The sequence below is a fragment of the Poecilia formosa genome, unplaced genomic scaffold, assembly GCF_000485575.1.
Source record: "Poecilia formosa unplaced genomic scaffold, Poecilia_formosa-5.1.2 Scaffold595, whole genome shotgun sequence".
NCBI classification, from domain to species: domain Eukaryota; kingdom Metazoa; phylum Chordata; class Actinopteri; order Cyprinodontiformes; family Poeciliidae; genus Poecilia; species Poecilia formosa.
The window spans coordinates 15,156-25,314 of record NW_006800534.1 but is presented as its reverse complement, the minus strand read 5'-3'; the positions used below and the strand labels follow the sequence as shown (position 1 = coordinate 25,314).

The window sequence follows — 10,159 nt, the reverse complement described above, 5'->3', positions numbered from 1 at the left end:
ATCGTATTTGATGCTACAGTTATTGAAGGTACGTTATCACTGAACAGCAATGTAATATTTTTATAAAGTAATCAATGTCATACAAGCCACAATTCAGCCACAAACCTTTGCTTACTCAATAATTATCATTAAATGTCATTTCAAAATAAAGTTGGTTTTTTTTTCACAATAGTAGTTATTCTAAAACCATAATCTTTATGGTGTATCGACTATGTATATTTTAGATTTAACAGGAGTAAAGAAAGAAGAGAGAGAAAGAAAATACTTTGAATAGTCATCAACATGATAATGTATGACAATTCAAGCTACATAGAGCAGTAAGGAGAAGATGATGAGGATTATGATGAGGACTGGACTCCCCCGGCCATGCATGATGAAGGAACTGCCACCCCATGCCACCCCAGTAGATCCGCCCCTGGATATTCAGATACCAACTATGATGAAGACTATGATGATCATAGTGTCTAAACAGGTCCAGGTCCAAACAACTACCCTGGACACAGTCAGAAATTAATCAGTTAAGACCAATATGAAAAGCAAATAATACAAATGGAGAAAAATACTGTCAAGCTCCATATATTGATGTCACTGCCGGGGTTGAGGAAGGCTCAAAGACCAGGTGTTACATAACTCCATTTATATATTCAAGCACTTTGTCACTGATGAAATGCTCCAGGGGATCACAGAACACATTCCACTGGTTCAATGCCAACAAATGAAGAAATAGGTTCACTACCTAGACCACAATTAATCAGCATTTTTTAAGTTTGGCTTTAGATTCCAAAGATAGTGCATGTACATCTAGTGGCACACTGTTAAAGTAACCATCATCAATGCTTGAAACTTCAACAGAAGAGATTAGATGAAGCTACAACCTAAAGGATTTAGTTGGCACTTTTCCTACAAGTGCAGGAAAGGTCAAAATCAAGTATCTCCTGAAGCGACTTCAAGGGCACCCTGTAGAAGACCAAGCTGCAGTGTGCCTCTTGATGTGAGAAAGAATAGCATTGATCATTGTCCAACATGGGAAGCCCAACAGAGACTCAAGCATTGTTCTGGAAATCACTTTTCACATTTCTACTGTAAAACGTTGAACGTACATCTTTGCCTGAACAAGGACAGAAACTCTTTTAGTGCCTACCACGAAGTGAAATAAATGGCTGTAAAAAGTTGTTGGTGGAAAAGAAACTAAGAGAAAAACTTCCTAAAGTGTTCCATACTTTCTAAATATTATAGGCAATATTTGTTTTTGCATCTAAAACTTACATTGTTGTGAGCCAAAAGTTCTAAGAAAAGCCTGCTGTATCAAATGTGATACAAAAATATCTCATAAAATAAATGACATGGCAATTTTTTTAATTTATTTTATTGTTTTTATTTTTGCTTCAAGGCTTCATGAATATCCTAATTCTAAAAATTAAGAATTTTCTGACTATTTTTGATGGGTCAGGGGAGAAAGCATAAGACAGGTTATTTGTCTCATAACATACTTTCACGACATAATGACAGTTAGCAAATATGTAAAGACAGATTTTTGAATAAAAGTTGCATATTGTAGCTTTACGATATCTCATGTTTGTTACGGTACTTACTAATCCATTTGTAACAGTGGTGAGAAAGAAATGGGGTCTTGATTTTTGATCAATCATGATCAAATTTAATCTAGAGAAGAATTAATTAGTTTTATTAATACGCCATTATCATTTATCAAATTCTTATGATTTACTTTCCAGTGCTGTTTCAGAAGAGGTGGAAGTGTTAGACAAGATCAGTTTTGTTCAATAAGCTAGCAGCTTCTTCAGTAGGCTTTTTATTGGGTACAATTAGAAATAAAGTCTGGATCTATTTTTAATTCAAATAAACAAAACAAAGTCATAAGTGAGTACAGCATGATAACCAAAATACTGCAAATATACACAGCAAATCCAGCAGGCCCAATTTAACTCTGTCAGATTCGACTTTCACACTTTTAAAGTGTCTATATGGGTCCTTACCAGAGTGTCAATTTAACTCTGTCTGGAGTAAGTCATTTAACACCAACATTAATTCAGTGTTGGAGCTTAAATATTAACTCTACTTCATAAGAGGTATTTGTAATTAATACTAAATAGATAAACATTTTATTGTTTTGAACTTTTAGAAATTATTTGGAAAATAAACATTTAATAAAGAGGCAATGACATGCACCATAATTAGAAAACATGTAACATGGAATAATGTACACTTTCATGTTTTACATGTTCCTTTTATTCAACTATTGCTCATCAAGAGGCCTGACATGCCAGCTGGTCAGTGCAGAAAACAGTTTGCATGATACATTTTTCTTCAATGCAATATGCATGAAATTGTTCAAAGTACAAGGTGAAGAAAGTAATGCATGCAGTTCATGTAATAAGATATTGTTTCTTTGTTATTTTTTTTAACACAAGTAGATTACTGGATATTACAGTACAGAACAGGCCAACCTGGTATTCAGTATCATTATATCTTACCCAGTTTGTGTTTCTGTTGAATATCTAATAAGAGAAAGGGCCTCTCTGCACTCCTCCAAAGAGCTGTCCATACACAGATTGTCTTCGGGTTGTTGGGCTGTCTGTGAAGTTTGATCGGGGACATCAACGTGCTCCTCTTAGGTACTGCATTGGACAGTCTTGAGTCTCCAAGAAAGACAGCCAGTGTTGGCCTCTGGATCATAAACAAAAAACATAATGAAAAATGGAACAAAGGAATACATTTTTACTACAACTCTAACAAACCTCCATTAAAGATATGTTGAATTTCAGAGATGTTAACACTTACATAACCATTTTTTGAGCATGAATCTTGGGAGAAGTGATTAGGGGATGAGAGCGATTGATGCTGACAACTGGCGATTCATCCTCAACCAAACTGGTCTTAATACCTAGAAAAAAAGGCAATTAAAGGATAAAAACTTAATGTAAAATGGTGCAACAACTGGAATAATGACAAATAACATAAATTATTTGTGCAGAATATGCTTTCAACATGAAAAAGCATTCTGCAGCTTTTCAAAGAAAAAACGCAGGATCCGAAAGGTTGATAAATCTGACCAATGTTCACGTAAATATTTAAGATAATGAAAAAACATACTCCAAATTATTACAGATCTGTTTACATTAGTCAAGAGTTTGATTAAATGTTCACCTGCTCAATTTTTTTTCCAACACTAAAGTTATACCCCACAAACAATGAATTTCAGCGTGCTAAATTAAATATGCTATCACCGAGCAATGACGTGACGTCTATCATACAGGTTGGTCTCAACTCAAAATAATAACCATCTCAGAAAAAAATCTACAAAAAAATACTTACCAAGCATGGTGAACAACTCAGACATGTGGAAAGCAAATAGTTCTGAAATGGCTTGGCTTCTGTTGCTTAGCTTTGGTGAGAACCTGAGATTCTGGGGGTGGAGTCAGTGAATTAACTCCTTTAGTGTTATAGCCGCTTAAGAGTTCAGAGTTAATAAGTCAAGAGTTATTAATTCCATTTTAACACCTCCAGATTTGATACGGAAACACTTTGTTTTAATACTCGATTTTAACTACTAATATTATACACCCCAGAGTTACACAGAATAATGACTGTCATGAAATGTGATGTTTAATAGTGGTGAGTATGTACATGGTCCAACCCAGAATTACATGTAGAAATGAGAGTTTAATGATGATCAAGAAGGTGAGCGGTGAGGAGACAGAGACTTAGGTAGATGACGAGGACACAATCATGAAAAGGATCCGATGGGAGCAAGAGACACAGGAGAGTTTTAATACACGAGGGATAATCAGGGGAACAGGACACAGCTGGGCTGAATCAGGAGCAGGCACGACAACACAGGGACTAAATTAACAGAAAAACATACACAAAATCCAAATGCTCACAATAACTCTATTAGCATAAAAATAATTCTGCTTTTGCACAAAGTATATTAACACAGAAACATCTAACACTTTTGAATTTGCTAATTTGCTGTGTATTGTTCCCAAAAAATACAAAACCCCAAATAGTGTACATTTTTAAAAATCCTTCTAACTAATTAATGTCTCATATTTCACAACGAAGACAACTGAACCCAGATCTAAAGACTTCCAACATTTTTTTTATATGTTCAGAGTCATTAAAAAGGAAAGGCCTACAAACTGGGCTTGTGTTGCAAATTTAATCAAAACAACTTCACATTAGCACAACCAGCTAATAATGACAAATATTATTAAAAGTCAACGTATTTCAGTAACAGAATTTACTAATGGAGACACATTATATAGATGAATTACAAAATGTAATCATGATGATTTTTTTGCTTACGGTTAATGAAAACATAACGGATTAGAATGTTACATCAGAGCAATAAAAAAACTCTTTTTAATACAGTTATGTGTGCTTAATAAAAAGTATACTTAATACCTGCAGCAAGGTTATTCTCAAATGAACCTAATAAGAACACATGGTAACACTTTATTTGAAGGGGGTTGAATAAGACTGTCATGACACTGTCATAAACATGAGATAACAGCTGTCATGAACATGAATAAGTCTTCATGAATAGTTATGACTGTTGTCATAAAGCGTCATTCGGTAAATAATGACACTTTTAATACAAAGTTGACATTATTCAAAATGTCGTCGTTATGACAACTTGTCATTAACCTAGACAAAATTGTCTCCGTTTTGACAACTTGTCATTAACCAAGAAATCATGATCTAACATAAATTTGTCATAATAGTAGTCATAATTATTTAATTATTACACTAGCAAAGCTTTAACAAAACAATGATTGAATCTGCTCCAGCGGTCAAAGTTGTGTGGGAAACGTATCGGATAGTTTGACACATTTTTCTGAATGGGCTTATGCGCTTTTTAGCTTTTGTCGTAGTTTTTCTGACCCGCCCCGTCTCTATCCTCTCACTTTTCTCGGACTCCGGTTAGCAGCTAACCGTTAGCTGAAATGGCTCTATTTATAACGTCAGAGGGGAGGGGCGGGCCAAGGAGAACCGAGGGATTCCATTGGATAAGCCCAATGTCCGTCAATAAAATCAACCAATGGACTGTCACGGTCATACAAATTATATTTAATATACTTTTTTTTTTTGTTAAATTTTGACAGCGTAGGGCCGCCAGATATGGACAGTAAATGCATCAGTCTGTAGTAAAGACGGACAGTCCTCCCCTGTACATTAGTTCAAACTGAATCCAGCTTCTTTTTTTTTTTTTCTGTTCAAATTGTAAACCCGCCACAGTGGCGGGTGCGTTGCTCCAATTTACACGCCACTTTATACTTTTACCCGCATTTAGCAAGTGGCAGGTGCTAATTTCCACCCCTGTTTATATCTAACAATGTTATATTTGACATTATAACATGATGTAAAGCTCAAAAAACTTGATCTTACATAACACTGCCCCTTTGACAGATTACCATGATAAATTTGTCATTTGTTTAATATAGTAAGAGTGCACATTCCCTTATGCTTTGTCATAACTGACCTTTTAAATAATATCTTTCAATGAAAAAAAAAGTTTGGAACTGAGTGTTCTTCAATTATCTGTTTGCTAATGCACTCTATGCAAGCAACAAAGCTGTGTAGACTTAGTAAAACAGCTGAAAAATGTTTTGCCTATTTTGACCTTTTTATTTAGTAGCCATGTTCCGAGTATGGAATCTGTAAGAATCATAACATGATATTTTAGCCATGTTGCCAACCCATAAAAAGGTAAGGAATTACTTGTCAAACTGTCAGAAATAAAAGTTTTATTTTTTCTTACTTTACTTGGACAGTAGACGTCTGTCATCACAAAAATGCCATTTTAGACTTAAATCAAATCCTTCCTGCTGGAACAAATTATCCTGCAGAATGTAAAAAGCAGTTCAGCAGAGAAACAAAATATTTTTCTTGAATGTGAAACATACAGAGAGGTTTTATGCCAAAGTCAGAGAATTGTACAGACTCGACATCCTGGAGCACCTATTATGTTACTTAAAGGATATCTAAGAGAAAATGTTTGATTATCTCTCTGTTATATTTTAAGTCTCTATAGAGGATTGTTGTTCAAGGGGACAATTTATCTACATAGAACTTATTGTTTATTATGAGAACAGAAGTTTTTAAATAGCTACTTGAATTTAAGAATTTAATTTCTTCAATATGAGAGCCATGAGATGGCTCTAAAGCTGGCTCATGTGGCATTTCATGAATAATAAGTTGATGTCCTGAAACAATGTGTGTTCATGTTGATGTCCATTGCAATTTGTAAATACACTAGTACTTTGATATCACCATCTTAAAATGGGTTTTCTATAGTGCTAATTTACTTTTATTGTATTTCTTATTTTTATTTATGAAATTTGATCTTATTGTATCCTATTTATGTATGTGGTGCTGTTTGTTTGATGGGATTACAGATGGAAATTAAATCAAGTGTATTTACAACAGTACTATATGTTCAATAATATGCAAAATCAGATCAATTCTATGTCAAAGTATTTAAAGCAACATTGAATTGAAATCGAATTGAATTGTGACCCAAATAATCAAAATTGAATTGAACTGAATTGAATTGTGAGATTCTTAACAATACCTATCCCTACAGATGAGAGGATGAACCTAGATCAGCCAGTAAATCAAGATATACTTAACCTCCTCCACTTGGAGAAGGAGAAGGCACCTTACCCAGCAAGATCATGGTGTCAGATTTGGAGGTGCTGATTTTTATCACTTCACACTCTGCTACAAACTGCTCCAGGCAAAAGCCAACAAAAACATATCATGTGCAGAAAACAGAAAATGGATCGTGAGGCCACCAAACAGATCAACACCTTGGATTCAGGTATTGAAAATAAACTGAATACACTTCAGTTCAATTTATTTACGGTATATGGTGCCAATTCTCAACAAATGGCAATCCTCTGAAACCTCCAAATCTATACTGATATTAATGCAATGCCAGATATCCTCTGAATTGTCGGGAAAAAAAATTGTAGGAAATAAGAAGATAAAACATATGTTTATGATCTGGGAGGCATAAATGTTTCATTTCAAAATACCTCAACATCAGTATTGATCTAGAAAACTGGAGCTTCTATGGAGAATAGACAAGTACCACATCTAATCCTGTCTGACTAATCACACACCTCACCACAAATTCTGCTCGTCCCATCCCTATCTAGGTAGGATAGAATATAACTAGAAAATTCCTGAAGAAATTTAAATGGGGCCTGCAGAAGTGTGCCTGTCACTTAGGGAACACTTTTAGCTACAGCTTGCACAGCCGGACTTGCCCTGAGGAGTACATCCGTGCATGTCTGACATAGTCCACCATCAGAGTGCAGTGACTGAAACTTTAGCAAGACCCATCACCATAGTGTTATGCTGACTTAGTTCAATACAACAAAACAAAACAATGGTTGCACCCCATGCACAGAGAAATTCAGTCCGAGTCTGACAACTATAAGCTTCGCACATGTGGTTCTCACTCAAAATAAAAACCATAAAGACAGTGGGTAATTGTTTATTATTAACATTTTTTCAACCTTCATACTAAGGATTTTAATTCACACTCAAAAATTCAGAGAAATAATAATTTTATGTAAGCAAAATATGAATAGTCACAAGAAATATGTATTCTTCCCACAGTGCATTGTAAGACCTGTCTCTGCACCTGTTTGTGAGACTACTCACTGCCTTTCTCTGGGCCCCGTTGCTATGGTAATTAATTATCTGCACATGGGCTGGCTCTCTCTGTCAGACAGGATGCTGGAGACAGAGTTTCTATACTTGTGAGACACCCAGCGTCGGTCTCAAAGACCCTGACACAAAACCATAAGCTCTAGCAAAACTTTGAAAACATTTTACGGGAGCAGGCATGTGTATCTATGTCATGACCAACTTTGAGATCATTAGGGCGCTATTTGTGCCTGTGAGGGGGAGTTAAAAAGAGTTTTGGAGTCAGACCTCCACTGTGCTGTGTGTGTGTTTCAGAGAGAAATCTTAGTGATTCTGTGAGACACTCAGCCTAAATTTTTGTCGTTTTTCTCAATTTATGTCGTCATTTTATCTCAGAATCCCACTAAAAGTAATAGCTCCNATGAATAGTTATGACTGTTGTCATAAAGCGTCATTCGGTAAATAATGACACTTTTAATACAAAGTTGACATTATTCAAAATGTCGTCGTTATGACGGCTTGACATTATTCTAGACAAAATGTCTTCGTTATGACAACTTGTCATTAACCAAGAAATCAACCAAGAAAAGTACTAAATGCCGGGATCGAGCCGCACGTTTTGATACCACTTTTGTGGGGTTTCTCGCAGCGGTACGAGCCGCATTAACGATAATGGAAGAAGATGTTATAATAATAATAATAAACAGACATTCTATTGGGTGTAGAACAATAGGTGCCTGCCATGCAATGCATGGAGGCAGTGACTGACTTGCAAAGCAAGTCAGTCACTACTATGCATTGCTATGGGCAGGCTCCAATAAAGAGACATTCTATTAGGTGTAGAACAATAGGTTCCTACCACGCATTGCATAGCAGGCCTCAATAATATTAGGTTTCAAATAGGGGTGCACTGATTTATTGGTGCTGATTTCCTTAATTTTGGGAGATTGGTGATCGGCCGATTTTTACATGTGAAGCCAATCTTATCCACCAATGTTATCAACTTCAGCAAAGGTCTAAAAATCAAACACTGTGCTTTTCTTTTCTCCCGTGAGAGAGGTTGTACTGAAAACCGGACGACCAGGTCACGTCTGCACGTTTACAGTTACCCCATTGTTGCCAACTCAACAACTTTCTTCCTATATTGAGCAACATTTCAGGCAAAAAAATTGGAATCGACCAAATCGGAATTGGCAGGTTAAGCTTTTTAAAAGATCGGTAATTAGTGATCAGCCAGAAAACTGCAATTGGTGCAGCCCTAGTTTCAAATATTAGGAACCAGATATTTACATTCACTGAATAAAAAGACACAAACACATCAGTTGCAATATTAGAAAAAAATTCTAGATTGGTTATCAGTGACAATGTGCCCGAACGATAAGGGTAGTTTTTTTTTTTTTTTTGTCTAATTCTAAGCTTTGTGCTCTAAGCAACACCAAGCTTTATTCTTTATTATACATTATACTGAGGATTCATTGAACTTCCTGAACTATTTGAAAAGTTTGTTGCAGTTTATTTTTTACATGTTTGACCAAGGTAGTCATTGTTTTTGTCATTTTCAGTTTATTTATTATGGACGTTATACTCCTAATTGCACTGACTCAAGAAATTAAAGTTGTTGTCAGGTAGTTTTTATTAGATCTCTTTGCCTTAGATCTCTTTCGTTGATTAGATCAGGCTTGTTTCTGTTTTACTTTAGTTCAGTTCTTCTTAACCATTTTAGTTGTTACTCTTAGATTTATTTTCTTAGTTACCTTATTTGCTCTCCGTCACTCCTTCCTGCCACTCTCTGTAACACTTTATTTGAAAGGGTGTGCATAAGACTGACATGAAGCTGTTATAAATATGACATAACACCTGTCATGAACATGAAGGCATCGTCATCAATGTTTATGACTGTTGTCATTGTCATTCAGTAAATAATGCCACTTTAATGCAAAGTTGACATGATTTAAAATGTCTTTCTTATGACAACTTGACATTAACCAAGAAATCATAATCTGTCATAAATATGACAGGTATTAATGATCAAACTTAATTAATTAATTATCAAAAAGTTATGTAGCTTTATGTGTTATTATTAAATTGCTCTGCCATTTGTTGTTAGTCTGAACTTTCTTCATCTAATTGATCCTATAGTATTCCTACTGGCAGCAGTACACTAACTGGAATGCAGTGTGCTTAAAATATAAAGAAGTCTTCATCTTGTGCACCTTCATAACACAATTTACAAGAACTCCTGTGTAAAATGAAGCAGAAGTATGCCACCTAATAGATATATGAAATACGTTTCTTATTAAATTTAGATTTTTGTTTATAAGAAAACATTGCCTATATTTTTCATTTTTCTTTCCAGGTAAAGTTAGCTTTCAGCAATTGAAGCTAAAGCTAGCTCAAACTCTAGCTTAGCGGTTCTCAACGTGGGTGGTACCGCCCTCCCGGGGGGCGTTCAGAAGACGGCAGTGGGCGCTGGCGGAAG

General features: G+C 35.4%; 1 protein-coding gene across 4 annotated transcripts in view; it reads right to left on the bottom strand.

The window, feature by feature from the left end:
- Window positions 1-10,159, bottom strand: part of LOC103129983 (disks large-associated protein 1-like) — a 138,039-nt gene that overhangs the window by 112,731 nt on the left and 15,149 nt on the right. The gene's annotated exons all lie outside the window — the stretch shown is intronic.